Below are 23,903 nucleotides of genomic sequence, written 5' to 3'. Positions count from 1 at the left end.
AAATGATAGAATAGCACTTAAACCATTTTTTTTGGTCGATAGGCCACTTAGACACTGATTATTACTTTAGATATGTCATGTGGTTTTATCAAATAAGTTTATATATATATATATATATATATATATATATATATATATATATATATATATATAGGTAAATACCAGCACTTTTTATAGGTACAGACATTAAAAGTATATGTTTATTTTATACTTTTTGAACAATGGTCATGATATGCTGCTAGGCTAAAAGCACTTTTTGAGTAAGCTGATGGAATAAGTATTCCTAGTGTATATAGATTTTTAACTATTGGAAGGGTGCAGCTAATCATTGATTATTTGCAATGTTGCTGCCATCTACTGACCATTTGTGGTAACACATGTTGTTATACAAAACAGGCTATTGTTGAAAATTCAACATATATATCCTTTAGACATGTGAATAAATTTCATATGGGAAGGGTATGATAAATCAAGATGTGTGTGTATATATATATATATATATATATATATATATATATATATATATATATATATATATATATTCAAATTGCTGGAACCTGTATTCTGAGAGACTGCCTTACATATTATCTGCAATTATACAGAGCTGAGTATATATTTTTTTGGTTATAGAGTTTAATTGTTGCTTAGATCTGTGTTGAAACTGTTGTCTCACTGTTCTGAGAGACTGATCGGCAAATATACAGAGCTGAGAATATTTTTTGATTTTAAAGTTTGTACTGTTAGTTTTTGCTTAGATCTCTGTTGAAACTGTTTTGTCCCACCCATTCTCCCTATTTTTGGTTTGTAGTTTAAATTTGGTGGCTTTTGCAGTTGCCCCACTGTAGATTTGATCTGGGACACTCCCCCGTCCCATCTCTTTACCGCATTCTACCTAATAAACTCTTTCTGCACTTGATTTTAGTCCTTTTTAATTTAATTGCATTTTTAAACTGTGTTTGGTCTAATATTGCTGCATACTCAAGTGTGCTAGCTTGCACTGCATGTGAATTGTTTTTTACTACTGTTTTTGCTACTTTTCTGTAAAAAAAAAACAAAAAAAAAAACTGTAAGCCTGTTTCCTACCTTTCCTGTAACTAGTGTTCCAGATACAGATTTGCTGCTATCCTAAATAAAACCAAGACTCCTTCCTCAAGCAAGAAGAAACCAGTCTGGTGGACCCTGGCCATAAGCAAACTTTACAATAAAAGGAGGAGACTTATACAAAAAAAGGCCAAATCTCAAGTAGAAAAATCATCCCTGATCAGCATTAGTAAGAAATTGTGGGCCCTCATCAAGTCAACTAAAGCTAATTTTGAAAAGAAAGTTGCCAAGGATAACCATAAGGCCTTCTATGGCTATGTCAAAAACCTAAATGGCAACGCTCAGGTCTGTTCTGAGCTAGTACAAAATGGAACAAAATACACTGACCCTTCTGACATTGCCAACATCTTGGCTGACAGGTTCAGTGCAAATCCCCCCCCTCACCACCTACAGGGCCTATTACCATTCTAGGGGATTGTGTAAGTCCAATTATTACTGATACGTTGGTTAACAAGGCTCTATCTAAAGCTAAAAACACTGCCTCCATGGGACCAGATGGTGTCCCAGGCTGTGTCATATGTGAGCTCCAAAAGGAATTAACCCCGCATCTTAATACCCTGTTCAGTCTCAGCCTCTCCACAGGATATGTGCCCATAGAATGGCGCACGGCAATGGTGGTCCTGTTACACAAGGGTGGGGCCACAACTGACCCTGGGAACTACCGACCAATAAGCCTGACCAGTCTGATCTGTAAGGCTATGGAGCGAATCATTATGGAACTCATAAATGGAGAGACTGGGAACCTCCAGTCGCTGGACCCCACACAGTTCGGCTTCGTCAAGGGCAGATCATGCCTCCTGAACCTGGTGGATTTCTTTGAGACAGTTACTCAGGCTATAGATAAGGGAAAGGAGGTACACACGGCTTACCTTGACCTTGCTAAAGCATTTGACACCATTCCCCATTCAGGTATTATTGATAAGCTCACCAGCCTGGGCATAAACCCTTACGTCACAAGATGGATCGCAAACTGGCTCTCAGACAGATCCCATAAAGTAAGAGTAGCAGGATTTATGTCCGAATCCAGACCAGTAACAAGTGGTGTGCCTCAGGGCTCTGTCCTGGGACCCCTCCTGTTTGGCATATACTTCTCAGAAGTACAGGCAAGCACGGAAGGGTTGTGGCTGACTAAGTTTGCGGACGACTGCAAACTGGGTGCTATAATAGAGTCTCCGACCAACATGGAGATCCTCCAGAAGGGCCTAAATGAGACTGATGCATGGTGTCAAAGCCATGGTCTCAAGCTAAATGCAAAAAATGCGTAGTAATCCCTTTGGAAAAACAGAGTACCATAAACTACAACATAGGATGTAATCCCCTGAAATCTGAAGAAGAAATAAGGGATCTAGGGACCCAAGTAGATAGTCAGCTTTCCTTTGATAACCATGTTGCCAAAGTGGTTAGAAAATCCTTCTATGTGACCCATCTGATCACGAAAGGGTTCGTATCAAGATCTAAGGATGTAATGGTGCCCCTCTACTCTTCCCTCATCAGACCCATTATTGAGTACAATGCACCAATTGGAATGTACCTGGCTAGACATCTTCAGCAGCTGGAGAGACCACAAAGGTACCTAACCAACAGGATTACTGGCCTCAAACAGTTGCCCTATGCAGCATGATTGAAAAAGCTAATACTGTTCTCTGTTGCATGCCGCTTTCTCAGAGGCGATCTCTGTCTAACGTACAGAGCCATGTCCAACCCAGAATTGTTGAACATGCTCCATCTTGGCAAAACCAAATCTACTCGAGCTACACGCTATAGAGATATAAACCTCAACACAACAATGAATAGAACATGCTGGAGGGATAGATTCCCTTCGCAGAGACTTCCCTTACTATGGAACAAGGTCCCGATCTACATAAGACAGAGGCCCTCACTATCACTCTTCAAGAGGAACCTTGATGAGTGGATGGGTAACAGAAAGTTCACACCGGGGATCACACCAACAGCACTACTAGATAGGGGTCAAGGGTACTAGCTGCTAGTACAAGGGTCTAGGGAACTCCTAAAGGGGCGGTGAATACCGCACAACATGGCTGGTCTAATATATGCCTTCGGTCAGATAGCCCAGTACCAACCTATGAACCTATATGTGTGTGTGTGTGTGTGTGTGTGTGTGTGTGTGTGTGTATATATATATATATATATATATATGTATATATGTATTTTATATATATATATATATATATATATATATATATATATATATCTATATATATATACATATATATATATATATATATATATATATATATATATATATATATTTTTTTTTTCCCTCATTGTGATTTAATATATTAGCATACGTTTCTTATGTATATTAGTATCGTGAATTTTAAAACTGAGTAAATATATATTTTTTAAATAAGTAAATTAAAGGGACAATATCATTGGTCAGTTTTTTGATGATATAATTGCTGGAATGATTTTAAATGGAGTTGAAACAGGCTTTTAAATATGTCTAATGAAGTGCCGAGGACGGCATGAAAGTGCTAACTTGAGTTTATAATAACAACAATTCTTTATAGAGCTACTGCCTTGTCTGTGACCTCTTTGTTGGGATTTTTGATATTGGTACATTTTGTGTACTTTTACAGAGGCTTAATTCTCCGACTGTTCAGTTGTGTTTTTGGATTTACTTTGTTTTCTGCAAGTCAGAGGAGCATGACAAATGGAGTGGAATTAGAACTGGAGTACAACCCGAACCGCTTGGGACAACCAGGTAAAGTGAATAGCTTTAGACGAATGGTGCAGGCCGAAAGCAATCCTTTGTTGGCCTTTAATGTGGACAGTGTAAATGACACTAACAATGAGAATGTCACCAGTGAAGATATGCTGAATGTACTTATGCTTACAAGAGAAGTTGAGACTAAGGTGCTTAAGTTGAAAATAATTCAGTGGCAACATAAGCACCTCGAAGCTTGTATCTGTTTTAAAGTAGTCCCTAGAGGACTATGTATTTTAAAGATGCCTACACATGGTAATTTTTACCCAGACTTGCTTGTAAAGTGGCAAAAACTTAACATAGAGACAAGTATGGGCTATATGCAGCTCTTGATTGAACAATATATGGCCATTGAAACAGACCTCGTGACTTCGGTTATGAGCTTGCAACAAAAAATACAGACTTTATTGAACACTGATAAGTACAATTCATTTCTTAATGAAATGAATAGAAATATCACACTTATTGAACAAAAGCTACATATTCAAAAAAAGAAGAAGCAAGAACAGGACCTGAGAGACTTTCAGAAAGGGGAAGTGTTTGCGTGGCCCAAGAGACCAGTCAGAATGGCTGAAATGGACCAACCCCCATGCAACAGCCAATCAGCTGCTTTGTTGTGAGAGAACTGAGACAAGATGTGAGATCAGCAAGGAACAATGGAGATCCACATGCGGCCCCACAGCATCTACAAGTGATATTAGATGGAAAGTAAAAGAGACTGCAAAAATACAGTGGATTCAACTGTTGTTTTGATGTTCCCACATCCCATAAGGGAGTTTTCACCATCTCCACATATTCAGAACAGAGGGAGGAAAAGAAGAAAAATGTCAGAAGACAGAATAGAACCAAAGGTTCAGATGAAGAAACCATGGCAGTTTATGACTCGGGACTAGTTTTGAACATTTCCAAGTATGTATTAAGTGAAGCTGAGTTATCTTTACTTCAAAAAGGTCTTTCTTTTGTACTAGCATTGCATACAGAGTCTGTTGATTTTATTATAGATGTAAAGCTGTTTAGTAGAAATGTTATGTTGAAGCTATTACATGGTGCTAATGATAAATGTGATGATTTTATTTAAAAAAAATCTACATATACACCACCAAAGCACCCAGTACTAGAGGCTTTTCAAAGAACTTGTGAAAGAGATTTATTTGGGTTTGGCACAAAATAGCATATGTCATAGTTTTTATAATTTAACATCAGAATGTCAGGCATTGAAACCGTTACAGGAAATGTAGAAATCAGTATTAGGACTGCGATGCGGTCAATTATAGCAATGGCACCGACTTTAAGAAATATCATGAAAAAGTAAAGGTTATACTTCAAGACACTGATACATACATTCCCATATTGAATGAACAGTTAAATAAAATAGTCAGAAATGTTCATTCAGATTTATATGATTTTTTGATGACTCATTATAACAAAAGAGTTGTATAACTATTTTTTAGTCGATACACCTGTTATTCCATCTTTTAGAGGACTCCCAAAAGTTCACAAAGATTTGTTAGACCCTCCGCTTAGACTGATTGTATCCAGCAGAGGGTGGCTCACAGAAGCCATGTCAATTTTTGTAGAGGAACAACTTAGAGCTATAGTACATGGAACTTCGACTATCATTAAAGATATGGAACCTTTTTCAGATACATTATCTGAATATGTCTTTTTTGAAAGATATGATGCTTCATCTTGGTTAATTATCTTAGATGTAACTTCATTATTTACATCTATACCAAATGACACAGGTATTGATTATGTCAGACAATTTTTAAATATGAAAGGAGTATCAAGTGACAAGATTTTGACGTTATGTTTACTAGTGGACCTGATTCTAAACAATAGTGTCTTCTCATTTGAAGGTAAATATTTTTTTACAAAAAAAGGGGCTGCCATGGGCACTTTGTGTTTCAACTCCTACACAAATATTGTGATGGCACACTGGGAGAATAATTATATAATGGATAAAGTAGAACTTTCACAGCATATACCCTATTATTAGAGGTTAGTGGATGATGTTTTTCTTATATGGAAAGGTTCAGAGGATGAATTAAAATATTTTTGGAATATATAAACTCCACCACTGATTTTTTTGAAATTTGTTGAGAAGTGGTGTAAAGATGAGATAGAGTTTTCAGATGTTCTATTGTACAAAAATGACAGCACACTACAGACTGATCTCTATAGGAAAGAGTATAGGAAATATTATTTACTACACCACAGCAGTATCCACCCACCTCATATTTATAGACATTTGGTACATGGTCATGGTTTGAGGATTTCTAGGCTTACGAGTATAGATATGAATTGTAAAACAGCCCTCCGAGGACTGGAAGATGAATTGAAGGAAAGGGGAGGTATAAGAAGGAAGAATATATGAGGTTATGAGAAGAGCATTTAGGAGGTCAAGTCATACCTCTCAGAGCAAGAAATCTGAAGAAAGCCACAAATAATAGGGGAACAAAGGCTCAAAAATAGGGACACTTTTTAAATATTGCTCTTAAAAACTTAAGAGAGTTGATAGAATAACAGGTTTTGAATTAGCATGAAATTTCTGAAGGATATTAAGTCTGAAAATTAAATTTCTGCCATTATTTTCTGAATTCACTCCCCAATGATTTGCCAGTGATTTGTGAAAAATCTACAATTTTATGAGAAATGGATCAAAAATACGAGTTAAAATTCTGGACATTCTGTGAAAATCTAGACAGTTGAGAACTATGAGGGAGATCTTTTTTTAGAGATAGAAGGGTGCAAGGTATAGACAACACCAAGGTTTCAAGAGGAAGTTTTAACAAATGTAGAATGGTGATACTTTTTTCATCTGATAATAAAACTGTGGTATTATTGTAAGAAATTGAGAAATTCTGAAGACCGATAAAAAGATTGTGAACTTAATAGGTGACAAGCCGAGTTATTCTTATAAGAGTAATACATCCTTAAAGAGAGTATTATGTTATGAAAAGGATGTTGATAAAAGGGTGAAATCTGTGAGAATAGGGACTTTTGGGTGCAGGCGCTGCAATTTTTGTACCTATATGGCCAATGATAGTAGTTTCACACACCCTACCACACATAGGGTATGTAATTTAACACTACACTGATTGTAAGTGAAGAGATTTGGTCTATCTAGCAAGGTGCATTAAGTGCCCTGCATTCTATATAGGAAAGACCAATAGGACTCTTAGAGAGAGATTGAAGGAACACTTGCATGCTATTAACAGAGAGGACGAGAGCAATGCCCTGGCTAAGCATGTCCTAGGTAATGATTTTTCACACATAAATTTGAGAATTTGAGTTTTTAGCCATAGAATTGATCAATAAAGGTACTAAGATAGACAACTTTAAAAATTACACCGAGAAATGTAAGATAAAATGGATACAAGCAGACAGAGCTTTTGGCCTAAATGATAGAATAGCACTTAAACCATTTTTTTTGATCGATAGGCCACTTAGACACTGATTATTACTTTAGATATGTCATGTGATTTTATCAAATAAGTTTATATATATATATATATATATATATATATATATATATATATATATATATATATAGGTAAATACCAGCACTTTTTATAGGTACAGACATTAAAAGTATATGTTTATTTTATACTTTTGAACAATGGTCATGATATGCTGCTAGGCTAAAAGCACTTTTGAGTAAGCTGATGGAATAAGTATTCCTAGTGTATATAGATTTTAACTATTGGAAGGGTGCAGCTAATCATTGATTATTTGCAATGTTGCTGCCATCTACTGACCATTTGTGGTAACACATGTTTTTATACAAAACAGGCTATTGTTGAAAATTCAACATATATATCCTTTAGACATGTGAATAAATTTCATATGGGAAGGGTATGATAAATCAAGATGTGTGTGTATGTATGTATATATATATATATATATATATATATATATATATATATATATATATATATATATATATATATATATATATACATATATATATATATATATATATTCAAATTGCTGGAACCTGTGTTCTGAGAGACTGCCTTACATATTATCTGCAATTATACAGAGCTGAGTATATATTTTTTTGGTTATAGAGTTTAATTGTTGCTTAGATCTGTGTTGAAACTGTTGTCTCACTGTTCTGAGAGACTGATCGGCAAATATACAGAGCTGAGAATATTTTTTGATTTTAAAGTTTGTACTGTTAGTTTTTGCTTAGATCTCTGTTGAAACTGTTTTGTCCCACCCATTCTCCCTATTTTTGGTTTGTAGTTTAAATTTGGTGGCTTTTGCAGTTGCCCGCCCCACTGTAGATTTGATCTGGGACACTCCCCCGTCCCATCTCTTTACCGCATTCTACCTAATAAACTCTTTCTGCACTTGATTTTAGTCCTTTTTAATTTAATTGCATTTTTAAACTGTGTTTGGTCTAATATTGCTGCATACTCAAGTGTGCTAGCTTGCACTGCATGTGAATTGTTTTTTACTACTGTTTTTGCTACTTTTCTGTAAAAAAAACAAAAAAAAAACTGTAAGCCTGTTTCCTACCTTTCCTGTAACTAGTGTTCCAGATACAGATTTGCTGTATCCAGGACTGTATGTAAGCCTTTCTGTGTTGGAGGGAAGCCTTCTAGCTTATCAGTGGGAGTGGTAAGCACTAGGTAACCTGTCTACCACATAAGTAGTGGTTCTGGCCCAGAATTTGTAGTTATTGGCCGTTTGGGCAATCTCTTCCATCTCTCTCAACTTTCTGATTTGAAAGCCTGTATTTGCACTTGTTTCTGTCCTGTAACTCATCTAGTGCAGATACAGATTCTTAGTTTTAGCACTTAAATTTTCTTGTTCATGCTCAGCACTTGTTCAGAACTTGTAAGCACTAAATAAGCTACTAATTACTATAGCACTCTATTTTCCTCATTACCTAGAGGAAAACAGTTTTTGTACTTACTTTTCTCACTTGCTTAGAGAAAAACAGCTCTTGTACTCATTTTCCTCACTTATCTAGAGGAAAAACCCTGCAACTCTCTTTTTGCGTGGTCTTGCGCACAGAGCAGTGTCAGGCAGCACCGGTTAGCTGGGGTATACTATTCCCGGCCCCACAAAGTCTGCACTGTAAATTTTCCCTTAGAACTAGGCAAGCCTCAACTCAAGTGCTTCAGATCAACTGCTCTTTTTGCAGCACTTGCAAAACAGAAATCAGCACTTGTCCTAATCTCCTAGACAGCACTATTATTCTCCAAATTTCCTAGACAGCACTATTATAATATAGCATATGACCCTCGATCGTCCGCAGGACTTAAGTTCAATTTACTCTTCAAAGCATGTCCAGAGGTCAGCTTCAGGTGTACTCTCTGGTTCATCTGGTGGAATTGGGCATATGCAGACAACCCTCTCCTCTTACCTCTAGACACAAACACTTGTGAGAGATGCAAATACACAGCCAGACTGGAGGCTAAGCGCTCTCAACTCATGACTGTAACAGACAGTCAAGAGGATAAGGGACACACTTGCATCACACCACCTGTCACACATGAATCTACAAAACAAGCACCGGCAAAACATATGCATAAATACACAAAAACATATTCGGAGGCACTAGGTACCAATCTGAAAAAGAAACAGTGCCCTCCAAAGCAGACAAGCAAGCAACCTGCACCCCCAAACACAAGCCAGAAAACACATAATTCACCTCAGCAGTGTGCCTCACAACAGCCCTTAAGGCAAAACACCATACCTAACACGCTAGTAATAGGAGACTCTATAGTAAGGCACACAGATGTTCCACTCACCAGGCTGAACAAGGAGAAGGTTACTGTTAGCTGCCTGTCGGGTGCTCGGATCCGCCACATAACACAGGCACTTAGGTCACTGCAGAACAAGTACAAGTATGACGCTGTCATTGTACATGTTGGTGTGAATGATCTAAGACGTACCTCCCTGGACTACATGAAAAGAGACATTGAGGAGCTCTCTGATCATGTAGCCCAAGCTGGTATGACCCTGACCTTGAGTAGCATACTACCTTCACCTAGAATGATACCACAATACAAAGACAAAATGATCAATTTCAACAATTGGCTAAGCTTCTGGTGTCATTCTAAGGGGATCCAGTGTCTGTCTGCCTGGGATGACATGATAGACAAGCCTCGCTGTTTTGCCAGAGATGGGTTGCACCTGTCACTCCTAGGTTTTCGAATACTGGCCAAGGTTCTTGCTGTCCCCATAGTGCCTTTTTTAGGCAAGGCTCAAAGGACAAACCAACCACCATAACCAGCACAGGTAACCAAAAACTAAGGGTAATGCTACTCAATGCCAGAAGTCTCAACCTCAAAATGCACACACTCGAGGCTCTCCTCAGCATGGAGAAAATTGATGTTTGTGCAGTGACGGAAACCTGGTTCAAGGCTCAAGAGAGCACCCCAGCACTGCCAGGTTACAATTCATATCATACCTTCCGGCCTCAGTTACCGGATTGCAGTACAAAGGGCGGAGGTGTATCCATATTCATCAAGAATACCCATATCTCCAGGTTAGTAGCGCAGCATGATGCCCCAGAGATCATCCATGCACAACTATCAGCAGGTAAAACCACATTTCAAGTCATAGCCGGTTATAGATCGCCCACCATGTCCCAAGATGCTCACTCTGCATTCCTTGAGACATTGGAAAATATAAAGGTTCTACCCAACACCATAATCTTGGGTGATTTCAACTACCCTGGTATAGACTGGGCGAACTACCAATGTTCCAACTCCTATGCTCAGCGATTCATAGAATTTATAAATTCAAATGCCCTTGAACAACTAGTATGTTCCCCCACTAGAGGGGACAACATATTGGATTTAATCATCACAAATATGGGCGCCCATTGTACCACACCCGTTATCACCCCCTCCTTGGTCAGATCTGACCACAAACTGATAACCCTGGACATCCTCACTCCTCCACCTCCCCCAATCAAAGAAACCATAGTCAAAAACCTTTCCAAAGCAAACTTCAAACTACTTGCATCTGAAGTGGAAAGCTTCACTATTCCCTTGCAAAAGTATAACGATATCCAGGATGCGGAATCCTACACCAAGGCACTCTATATGCATCTTCAGGATTGCATGGACCGTGCTATCCTAAATAAAACCAAGACTCCTTCCTCAAGCAAGAAGAAACCAGTCTGGTGGACCCTGGCCATAAGCAAACTTTACAATAAAAGGAGGAGACTTATACAAAAAAAGGCCAAATCTCAAGTAGAAAAATCATCCCTGATCAGCATTAGTAAGAAATTGAGGGCCCTCATCAAGTCAAATAAAGCTAATTTTGAAAAGAAAGTTGCCAAGGATGCCAAGGATAACCATAAGGCCTTCTATGGCTACGTCAAAAACCTAAATGGCAATGCTCAGGTCTGTTCTGAGCTAGTACAAATGGAACAAAATACACTGACCCTTCTGACATTGCCAACATCTTGGCTGACAGGTTCAGTGCAAATCCCCCCCCCCCTCACCACCTACAGGGCCTATTACCATTCTAGGGGATTGTGTAAGTCCAATTATTACTGATACGTTGGTTAACAAGGCTCTATCTAAAGCTAAAAACACTGCCTCCATGGGACCAGATGGTGTCCCAGGCTGTGTCATATGTGAGCTCCAAAAGGAATTAACCCCGCATCTTAATACCCTGTTCAGTCTCAGCCTCTCCACAGGATATGTGCCCATAGAATGGCGCACAGCAATGGTGGTCCCGTTACACAAGGGTGGGGCCACAACTGACCCTGGGAACTACCGACCAATAAGCCTGACCAGTCTGATCTGTAAGGCTATGGAGCGAATAATTATGGAACTCATAAATGGAGAGATTGGGAACCTCCAGTCGCTGGACCCCACACAGTTCGGCTTCGTCAAGGGCAGATCATGCCTCCTGAACCTGGTGGATTTCTTTGAGACAGTTACTCAGGCTATAGATAAGGGAAAGGAGGTACACACAGCTTACCTTGACCTTGCTAAAGCATTTGACACCATTCCCCATTCAGGTATTATTGATAAGCTCACCAGCCTGGGCATAAACCCTTACGTCACAAGATGGATCACAAACTGGCTCTCAGACAGATCCCATAAAGTAAGAGTAGTGGGATCTATGTCCGAATCCAGACCAGTAACGAGTGGTGTGCCTCAGGGCTCTGTCCTGGCACCCCTCCTGTTTGGCATATACTTCTCAGAAGTACAGGCAAGCACGGAAGGGTTGTGGCTGACTAAGTTTGCGGACGACTGCAAACTGGGTGCTATAATAGAGTCTCCGACCAACATGGAGATCCTCCAGAAGGGCCTAAATGAGACTGATGCATGGTGTCAAAGCCATGGTCTCAAGCTAAATGCAAAAAAATGCGTAGTAATCCCCTTTGGAAAAAACAGAGTACCCACAAACTACAACATAGGATGTAATCCCCTGAAATCTGAAGAAGAAATAAGGGATCTAGGGACCCAAGTAGATAGTCAGCTTTCCTTTGATAACCATGTTGCCAAAGTGGTTAGAAAATCCTTCTATGTGACCCATCTGATCACGAAAGGGTTCGTATCAAGATCTAAGGATGTAATGGTGCCCCTCTACTCTTCCCTCATCAGACCCATTATTGAGTACAATGCACCAATTGGAATGTACCTGGCTAGACATCTCCAGCAGCTGGAGAGACCACAAAGGTACCTAACCAACAGGATTACTGGCCTCAAACAGTTGCCCTATGCAGCATGATTGAAAAAGCTAAGACTGTTCTCTGTTGCATGCCGCTTTCTCAGAGGCGATCTCTGTCTAACGTACAGAGCCATGTCCAACCCAGAATTGTTGAACATGCTCCATCTTGGCAAAACCAAATCTACTCGAGCTACACGTTATAGGGATATAAACCTCAACACAACAATGAATAGAACATGCTGGAGGGATAGATTCCCTTCGCAGAGACTTCCCTTACTATGGAACAAGGTCCCGATCTACATAAGACAGAGGCCCTCACTATCACTCTTCAAGAGGAACCTTGATGAGTGGATGGGTAACAGAAAGTTCACACCGGGGATCACACCAACAGCACTACTAGATAGGGGTCAAGGGTACTAGCTGCTAGTACAAGGGTCTAGGGAACTCCTAAAGGGGCGGTGAATACCGCACAACGTGGCTGGTCTAATATATGCCTTCAGGCAGATAGCCCAGTACCAACCTATGAACCTATATGTGTGTGTGTGTGTGTGTGTGTGTGTGTGTGTGTGTGTGTGTGTGTGTGTGTGTGTGTGTGTGTGTGTGTGTATATATATATATATATATATATATATATATATATATATATATATTATATATATATATATATATATATATATATATATATATATATATATATGTGTGTGTGTGTGATATATATATATAAATATATATATATATATATATATATATATATATTTTTTTTTTTTTTTTTTTTCCCTCATTGTGATTTAATATATTAGCATACGTTTCTTATGTATATTAGGATCGTGAATTTTAAAACTGAGTAAATATATATTTTTTAAATAAGTAAATTAAAGGGACAATATCATTGGTGAGTTTTTTGATGATATAATTGCTGGAATGATTTTAAATGGAGTTGAAACTGGCTTTTAAATATGTCTAATGAAGTGCCGAGGACGGCATGAAAGTGCTAACTTGAGTTTATAATAACAACAATTCTTTATAGAGCTACTGCCTTGTCTGTGACCTCTTTGTTGGGATTTTTGATATTGGTACATTTTTGTGTACTTTTACAGAGGCGCTTAATTCTCCGACTGTTCAGTTGTGTTTTTTTGGATTTACTTTGTTTTCTGCAAGTCAGAGGAGCATGACAAATGGAGTGGAATTAGAACTGGAGTACAACCCGAACCGCTTGGGACAACCAGGTAAAGTGAATAGCTTTAGACGAATGTTGCAGGCCGAAAGCAATCCTTTGTTGGCCTTTAATGTGGACAGTGTAAATGACACTAACAATGAGAATGTCACCAGTGAAGATATGCTGAATGTACTTATGCTTACAAGAGAAGTTGAGACTAAGGTGCTTAAGTTGAAAATAATTCAGTGGCAACATAAGCACCTCGAAGCTTGTATCTGTTTTAAAGTAGTCCCTAGAGGACTATGTATTTTAAAGATGCCTACACATGGTAATTTTTACCCAGACTTGCTTGTAAAGTGGCAAAAACTTAACATAGAGACAAGTATGGGCTATATGCAGCTCTTGATTGAACAATATATGGCCATTGAAACAGACCTCGTGACTTCGGTTATGAGCTTGCAACAAAAAATACAGACTTTATTGAACACTGATAAGTACAACTCATTTCTTAATGAAATGAATAGAAATATCACACTTATTGAACAAAAGCTACATATTCAAAAAAAGAAGAAGCAAGAACAGGACCTGAGAGACTTTCAGAAAGGGGAAGTGTTTGCGTGGCCCAAGAGACCAGTCAGAATGGCTGAAATGGACCAACCCCCATGCAACAGCCAATCAGCTGCTTTGTTGACGAGAGAACTGAGACAAGATGTGAGATTAGCAAGGAACAATGGAGATCCACATGCGCCCACAGCATCTACAAGTGATATTAGATGGAAAGTAAAAGAGACTGCAAAAATACAGTGGATTCAACTGTTGTTTTGATGTTCCCACATCCCATAAGGGAGTTTTCACCATCTCCACATATTCAGAACAGAGGGAGGAAAAGAAGAAAAATGTCAGAAGACAGAATAGAACCAAAGGTTCAGATGAAGAAACCATGGCAGTTTATGACTCGGGACTAGTTTTGAACATTTCCAAGTATGTATTAAGTGAAGCTGAGTTATCTTTACTTCAAAAAGGTCTTTCTTTTGTACCAGCATTGCATACAGAGTCTGTTGATTTTATTATAGATGTAAAGCTGTTTAGTAGAAATGTTATGTTGAAGCTATTACATGGTGCTAATGATAAATGTGATGATTTTATTTAAAAAAAATCTACATATATACCACCAAAGCACCCAGTACTAGAGGCTTTTCAAAGAACTTGTGAAAGAGATTTATTTGGGTTTGGCACAGAATAGCATATGTCATAGTTTTTATAATTTAACATCAGAATGTCAGGCATTGAAACCGTTACAGGAAATGTAGAAATCAGTATTAGGACTGCGATGCGGTCAATTATAGCAATGGCATCGACTTTAAGAAATATCATGAAAAAGTAAAGGTTATACTTCAAGACACTGATACATACATTCCCATATTGAATGAACAGTTAAATAAAATAGTCAGAAATGTTCATTCAGATTTATATGATTTTTTGATGACTCATTATAACAAAAGAGTTGTATAACTATTTTTTAGTCGATACACCTGTTATTCCATCTTTTAGAGGGCTCCCAAAAGTTCACAAAGATATGTTAGACCCTCCGCTTAGACTGATTGTATCCAGCAGAGGGTGGCTCACAGAAGCCATGTCAATTTTTGTAGAGGAACAACTTAGAGCTATAGTACATGGAACTTCGACTATCATTAAAGATATGGAACCTTTTTCAGATACATTATCTGAATATGTCTTTTTTGAAAGATATGATGCTTCATCTTGGTTAATTATCTTAGATGTAACTTCATTATTTACATCTATACCAAATGACACAGGTATTGATTATGTCAGACAATTTTTAAATATGAAAGGAGTATCAAGTGACAAGATTTTGACGTTATGTTTACTAGTGGACCTGATTCTAAACAATAGTGTCTTCTCATTTGAAGGTAAATATTTTTTTACAAAAAAAGGGGCTGCCATGGGCACTTTGTGTTTCAACTCCTACACAAATATTGTGATGGCACACTGGGAGAATAATTATATAATGGATAAAGTAGAACTTTCACAGCATATACCCTATTATTAGAGGTTTGTGGATGATGTTTTTCTTATATGGAAAGGTTCAGAGGATGAATTAAAATATTTTTGGAATATATAAACTCCACCACTGATTTTTTTGAAATTTGTTGAGAAGTGGTGTAAAGATGAGATAGAGTTTTCAGATGTTCTATTGTACAAAAATGACAGCACACTACAGACTGATCTCTATAGGAAAGAGTATAGGAAATATTATTTACTACACCACAGCAGTATCCACCCACCTCATATTTATAGACATTTGGTACATGGTCATGGTTTGAGGATTTCTAGGCTTACGAGTATAGATATGAATTGTAAAACAGCCCTCCGAGGACTGGAAGATGAATTGAAGGAAAGGGGAGGTATAAGAAGGAAGAATATATGAGGTTATGAGAAGAGCATTTAGGAGGTCAAGTCATACCTCTCAGAGCAAGAAATCTGAAGAAAGCCACAAATAATAGGGGAACAAAGGCCCAAAAATAGGGACACTTTTTAAATATTGCTCTTAAAAACTTAGAGAGTTGATAGAATAACAGGTTTTGAATTAGCATGAAATTTCTGAAGGATATTAAGTCTGAAAATTAAATTTCTGCCATTATTTTCTGAATTCACTCCCCAATGATTTGCCAGTGATTTGTCAAAAATCTACAATTTTATGAGAAATGGATCAAAAATACGAGTTAAAATTCTGGACATTCTGTGAAAATCTAGACAGTTGAGAACTATGAGGGAGATCTTTTTTTAGAGATAGAAGGGTGCAAGGTACAGACAACACCAAGGTTTCAAGAGGAAGTTTTAACAAATGTAGAATAGTGATACTTTTTTCACCTGATAATAAAACTGTGGTATTATTGTAAGAAATTGAGAAATTCTGAAGACCGATAAAAAGATTGTGAACTTAATAGGTGACAAGCCGAGTTATTCTTATAAGAGTAATACATCCTTAAAGAGAGTATTATGTTATGAAAAGGATGTTGATAAAAGGGTGAAATCTGTGAGAATAGGGACTTTTGGGTGCAGGCACTGCAATTTTTGTACCTATATGGCCAATGATAGTAGTTTCACACACCCTACCACACATAGGGTATGTAATTTAACACTACGCTGATTGTAAGTGAAGAGATTTGGTCTATCTAGCAAGGTGCATTAAGTGCCCTGCATTCTATATAGGAAAGACCAATAGGACTCTTAGAGAGTGAAGGAACACTTGCATGCTATTAACAGAGAGGACGAGAGCAATGCCCTGGCTAAGCATGTCCTAGGTAATGATTTTTCACACATAAATTTGAGAATTTGAGTTTTTAGCCATAGAATTGATCAATAAAGGTACTAAGATAGACAACTTTAAAAATTACACTGAGAAATGTAAGATAAAATGGATACAAGTAGACAGAGCTTTTGGCCTAAATGATAGAATAGCACTTAAACCATTTTTTGTGGTCGATAGGCCACTTAGACACTGATTATTACTTTAGATATGGCATGTGGTTTTATCAAATAAGTTTATATATATATATATATATATATATATATATATATATATATATATATATATATATATAGATAGGTAAATACCAGCACTTTTTATAGGTACAGACATTAAAAGTATATGTTTATTTTATACTTTTTGAACAATGGTCATGATATGCTGCTAGGCTAAAAGCACTTTTTGAGTAAGCTGATGGAATAAGTATTCCTAGTGTATATAGATTTTTAACTATTGGAAGGGTGCAGCTAATCATTGATTATTTGCAATGTTGCTGCCATCTACTGACCATTTGTGGTAACACATGTTTTTATACAAAACAGGCTATTGTTGAAAATTCAACATATATATCCTTTAGACATGTGAATAAATTTCATATGGGAAGGGTATGATAAATCAAGATGTGTGTGTATGTATGTGTATATATATATAAAAAAAAAAAAAATCTCTTGTTTTCCTGCCTTACTGAACTAGAGTAGTCCAGTTTCAGAGTTGCTGATCCCTGGGCTTTGTTTTTAGTTCCTGTTACTGATTCATTGCCTTATTAGGGAGGAGGGAAGTTTCTTTGCTTACCAGTGGGAGTGGGAAGCACTGAGCAGCCTTTCTGTCCGATTTGGTGAAGTTTCAGCCAGAAACTAGTAGTCCATTGGTTGTTTTGGGCCAATTCCTAGCTCCTTTCAGCCCCTGCTATAAAACACGCTAAACACGCGTTTTCCAGCTTGTACCAACTCAGCACAGATCCTCGTGGTGGCCTGCAGGGTGATCCAAGCAGCAGAGAGCTAAAAGAGTGACTTTCTACCAGATATAAGTATTTTTGTGGCTTTCCCACTGTTATTTAAGCTAGCAACTGCATTTAGCCTGTTTATTGCTACTTTAAGTGATTTCTGCATTTTACACTGTTTATTGCACTTTAAGTTACTAATTGTTGCAAATTGTTTCTGTAGGCTACACACTAAAGTCGCTAGCCGATTTACAGCAATTACTGTCTGTTTTCCTTGTCTCTGTAATAAAACAAAAAATCTCTTGTTTTCCGCCTTACTGAACTAGAGTAGTCCAGTTTCAGAGTTGCTGATCCCTGGGCTTTGTTTTTAGTTCCTGTTACCGATCCATTGCCTTATTAGGAAGGAGGGAAGTTTCTTTGCTTACCAGTGGGAGTGGGAAGCACTGGCTGACTTTTGTCTGATTTGGTGAAGTTTCAGCCAGAAACTAGTAGTCCATTGGTCGTTTTGGGCCAATTCCTAGCTCCCTTCAGCCCCTGCTATAAAACACGCTAAAGCGTGTAAGCCTTGATTAAGCGGAGTTACCACTATTGCACACAAGAGCAGCAGCGTTTAAACAAGGTTAAACTATTTGGCCCATCTAAATTCCACTCTTCCAATTTTCCCTTAAAACTACCTTCCTCGAGCTGTACTGCTGATCTAACCAGCATATCCTATAACTGAAAAGTTCATCTCTACTTGATTCCCAAGTAGACTATTCTCTATCTGTAAAGCCTAGCACTTACTCCTACAGTACTTGCACCTTGATAAAAGCACTCTTATTATAGATAGTACCCCACCAGCCTATAACCGAATTGCGGCGGAGTCCTTTGAAGGTCTCTTTATCTACTACTTCTAGTATGTCGAGGGATCAGTTGCTAGTGTCCTCTCCAGCTCAACTGGTGAACCTGGGAATATTGAGGCAGTGTTACCACTGCCTCATGTATGCAGACAACCCTCTCCTTCTCCCTCTAGACACAAACACTTGTGAGAGATGCAAATACACAGCCAGACTGGAGGCTAAGCTCTCTCAACTCATGACTGTAACAGACAGTCAAGAGGATAAGGTAACCACACACTTGCATCACACCACCTGTCACACATGAATCTACAATCACAACTTCAAAACATATGCATAAATACACAAAGACATATTCGGAGGCACTAGGTACCAATCTGAAAAGAAACAATGCCCTCCAAAGCAGACAAGCAAGCAACTACCACCTCACCCAACACAAGCCAGAAAACACATAATTCACCTCAGCAGTGTGCCTCACAACAGCCCTTAAGGCAAAACACCATACCTAACACGCTAGTAATAGGAGACTCTATAGTAAGGCACACAGATGTTCCACTCACCAGGCTGAACAAGGAGAAGGTTACTGTTAGCTGCCTGTTGGGTGGTAGAATCCGCTACATAACACAGGCACTTAGGTCACTCCAGAACAAGTACAAGTATGACTCTGTCATTGTACATGTTGGTGTGAATGATCTAAGACGTACCTCCCTGGACTACATGAAAAGAGACATTGAGGAGCTCTCTGATCATGTAGCCCAGGCTGGTATGACCCTGACCTTGAGTAGCATACTACCTTCACCTAGAATGATACCACAATACAAAGACAAAATGATCAATTTCAACAATTGGCTAAGCTTCTGGTGTCATTCTAAGGGGATCCAGTGTCTGTCTGCCTGGGATGACATGATAGACAAGCCTCGCTGTTTTGCCAGAGATGGGTTGCACCTGTCACTCCTAGGTTTTCGAATACTGGCCAAGGTTCTTGCTGTCCCCATAGTGCCTTTTAGGCAAGGCTCAAAGGTCAAACCAACCACCATAACCAGCACAGGTAAGCCAAAACTAAGGGTAATGCTACTCAATGCCAGAAGTCTCAACCTCAAAATGCACACACTCGAGGCTCTCCTCAGCATGGAGAAAATTGATGTTTGTGCAGTGACGGAAACCTGGTTCAAGGCTCAAGAGAGCACCCCAGCACTGCCAGGTTACAATTCATATCATACCTTCCGGCCTCAGTTACCGGATTGCAGTACAAAGAGAGGAGGTGTAACGATATACATCAAGGATACCCATATCTCCAGGTTAGTAGCACAGCATGATGCCCCAGAGATCATCCATGCACAACTATCAGCAGGTAAAACCACATTTCAAGTCATAGCCGGTTATAGATCGCCCACCATGTCCCAAGATGCTCACTCTGCATTCCTTGAGACATTGGAAAATATAAAGGTTCTACCCAACACCATAATCTTGGGTGATTTCAACTACCCTGGTATAGACTGGGAAACTACCAATGTTCCAACTCCTATGCTCAGCGATTCATAGAATTTATAAATTCAAATGCCCTTGAACAACTAGTATGTTCCCCACTAGAGGGACAACATATTGGATTTAATCATCACAAATATGGGATCATTGTACCACACCCATTATCACCCCCTCCTTGGTAAGATCCGACCACAAACTGATAACCCTGGACATACTCACTCCTCCACATCCCCAATTAAAGAACCATAGTCAAAAACATTTCCAAAGCAAACTTCAAACTACTTGCATCCGAAGTGGAAAGCTTCACTATTCCCTTGCAAAAGTATAACGATATCCAGGATGCGGAATCCTACACCAAGGCACTCTATATGCATCTTCAGGATTGCATGGACCGTGCTATCCTAAATAAAACCAAGACTCCTTCCTCAAGCAAGAAGAAACCAGTCTGGTGGACCCTGGCCATAAGCAAACTTTACAATAAAAGGAGGAGACTTATACAAAAAATGGCCAAATCTCAAGTAGAAAAATCATCCCTGATCAGCATTAGTAAGAAATTGAGGGCTCTCATCAAGTCAACTAAAGCTAATTTTGAAAAGAAAGTTGCCAAGGATGCCAAGGATAACCATAAGGCCTTCTATGGCTATGTCAAAAACCTAAATGGCAACGCTCAGGTCTGTTCTGAGCTAGTACAAAATGGAACAAAATACACTGACCCTTCTGACATTGCCAACATCTTGGCTGACAGGTTCAGTGCAACCCCCCCCCCCCCCTCACCACCTACAGGGCCTATTACCATTCTAGGGGATTGTGTAAGTCCAATTATTACTGATATGTTGGTTAACAAGGCTCTATCTAAAGCTAAAAACACTGCCTCCATGGGACCAGATGGTGTCCCAGGCTGTGTCATATGTGAGCTCCAAAAGGAATTAACCCCACATCTTAATACCCTGTTCAGTCTCAGCCTCTCCACAGGATATGTGCCCATAGAATGGCGCACAGCAATGGTGGTCCCGTTACACAAGGGTGGGGCCACAACTGACCCTGGGAACTACCGACCAATAAGCCTGACCAGTCTGATCTGTAAGGCTATGGAGCGAATCATTATGGAACTCATAAATGGAGAGATTGGGAACCTCCAGTCGCTGGACCCCACACAGTTCGGCTTCGTCAAGGGCAGATCATGCCTCCTGAACCTGGTGGATTTCTTTGAGACAGTTACTCAGGCTATAGATAAGGGAAAGGAGGTACACACAGCTTACCTTGACCTTGCTAAAGCATTTGACACCATTCCCCATTCAGGTATTATTGATAAGCTCACCAGCCTGGGCATAAACCCTTACGTCACAAGATGGATCACAAACTGGCTCTCAGACAGATCCCATAAAGTAAGAGTAGCGGGATCTATGTCCGAATCCAGACCAGTAACGAGTGGTGTGCCTCAGGGCTCTGTCCTGGGACCCCTCCTGTTTGGCATATACTTCTCAGAAGTACAGGCAAGCACGGAAGGGTTGTGGCTGACTAAGTTTGTGGACGACTGCAAACTGGGTGCTATAATAGAGTCTCCGACCAACATGGAGATCCTTCAGAAGGGCCTAAATGAGACTGATGCATGGTGTCAAAGCCATGGTCTCAAGCTAAATGCAAAAAAATGCGTAGTAATCCCCTTTGGAAAAAACAGAGTACCCGCAAACTACAACATAGGATGTAATCCCCTGAAATCTGAAGAAGAAATAAGGGATCTAGGGACCCAAGTAGATAGTCAGCTTTCCTTTGATAACCATGTCGCCAAAGTGGTTAGAAAACCCTTCTATGTGACCCATCTGATCACGAAAGGGTTCATATCAAGATCTAAGGATGTAATGGTGCCCCTCTACTCTTCCCTCATCAGATCCATTATTGAGTACAATGCACCAATTGGAATGTACCTGGATAGACATCTCCAGCAGCTGGAGAGACCACAAAGGTACCTAACCAACAGGATTACTGGCCTCAAACAGTTGCCCTATGCAGCATGATTGAAAAAGCTAAGACTGTTCTCTGTTGCATGCCGCTTTCTCAGAGGTGATCTCTGTCTAACGTACAGAGCCATGTCCAACCCAGAATTGTTGAACATGCTCCATCTTGGCAAAACCAAATCTACTCGAGCTACACGTTATAGGGATATAAACCTCAACACAACAATGAATAGAACATGCTGGAGGGATAGATTCCCTTCGCAAAGACTTCCCTTACTATGGAACAAGGTCCCGATCTACATAAGACAGAGGCCCTCACTATCACTCTTCAAGAGGAACCTTGATGAGTGGATGGGTAACAGAAAGTTCACACCGGGGATCACACCAACAGCACTACTAGATAGGGGTCAAGGGTACTAGCTACTAGTACAAGGGTCTAGGGAACTCCTAAAGGGGCGGTGAATACCAAGACAACGGCTGGTCTAATATATGCCTTCAGGCAGATAGCCCAGTACCAACCTATGAACCTATATGTGTGTGTGTGTGTGTGTGTGTGTGTGTGTGTGTGTGTGTGTGTGTGTGTGTGTGTGTGTGTGTGTATATATATATATATATATATGTATATATGTATTTTATATATATATATATATATATATATATATATATATATATATATATATATATATATATGTGTGTGTGTGTGTGTGTGATATATATATATATATATATATATATATATATATATTTTTTTTTTTTTTTTTTTTTTCCCTCATTGTGATTTAATATATTAGCATACGTTTCTTATGTATATTAGGATCGTGAATTTTAAAACTGAGTAAATATATATTTTTTAAATAAGTAAATTAAAGGGACAATATCATTGGTCAGTTTTTTGATGATATAATTGCTGGAATGATTTTAAATGGAGTTGAAACTGGCTTTTAAATATGTCTAATGAAGTGCTGAGGACGGCATGAAAGTGCTAACTTGAGTTTATAATAACAACAATTCTTTATAGAGCTACTGCCTTGTCTGTGACCTCTTTGTTGGGATTTTTGATATTGGTACATTTTTGTGTACTTTTACAGAGGCGCTTAATTCTCCGACTGTTCAGTTGTGTTTTTTTGGATTTACTTTGTTTTCTGCAAGTCAGAGGAGCATGACAAATGGAGTGGAATTAGAACTGGAGTACAACCCAAACCGCTTGGGACAACCAGGTAAAGTGGATAGCTTTAGATTTAATGTTGCAGGCCGAAAGCAATCCTTTGTTGGCCTTTAATGTGGACAGTGTAAATGACACTAACAATGAGAATGTCACCAGTGAAGATATGCTGAATGTACTTATGCTTACATGGAAGTTGAGACTAAGGTGCTTAAGTTGAAAATAATTCAGTGGCAACATAAGCACCTCGAAGCTTGTATCTGTTTTAAAGTAGTCCCTAGAGGACTATGTATTTTAAAGATGCCTACACATGGTAATTTTTACCCAGACTTGCTTGTAAAGTGGCAAAAACTTAACATAGAGACAAGTATGGGCTATATGCAGCTCTTGATTGAACAATATATGGCCACTGAAACAGACCTCATGACTTCGGTTATGAGCTTGCAACAAAAAATACAGACTTTATTGAACACTGATAAGTACAACTCATTTCTTAATGAAATGAATAGAAATATCACACTTATTGAACAAAAGCTACATATTCAAAAAAAGAA

Source organism: Protopterus annectens, chromosome 10.part0, assembly GCF_019279795.1.
Source record: "Protopterus annectens isolate FY-2018-M chromosome 10.part0, PAN1.0, whole genome shotgun sequence".
Taxonomy (NCBI): domain Eukaryota; kingdom Metazoa; phylum Chordata; order Ceratodontiformes; family Protopteridae; genus Protopterus; species Protopterus annectens.
Note: the sequence above shows the minus strand (reverse complement) of the source record.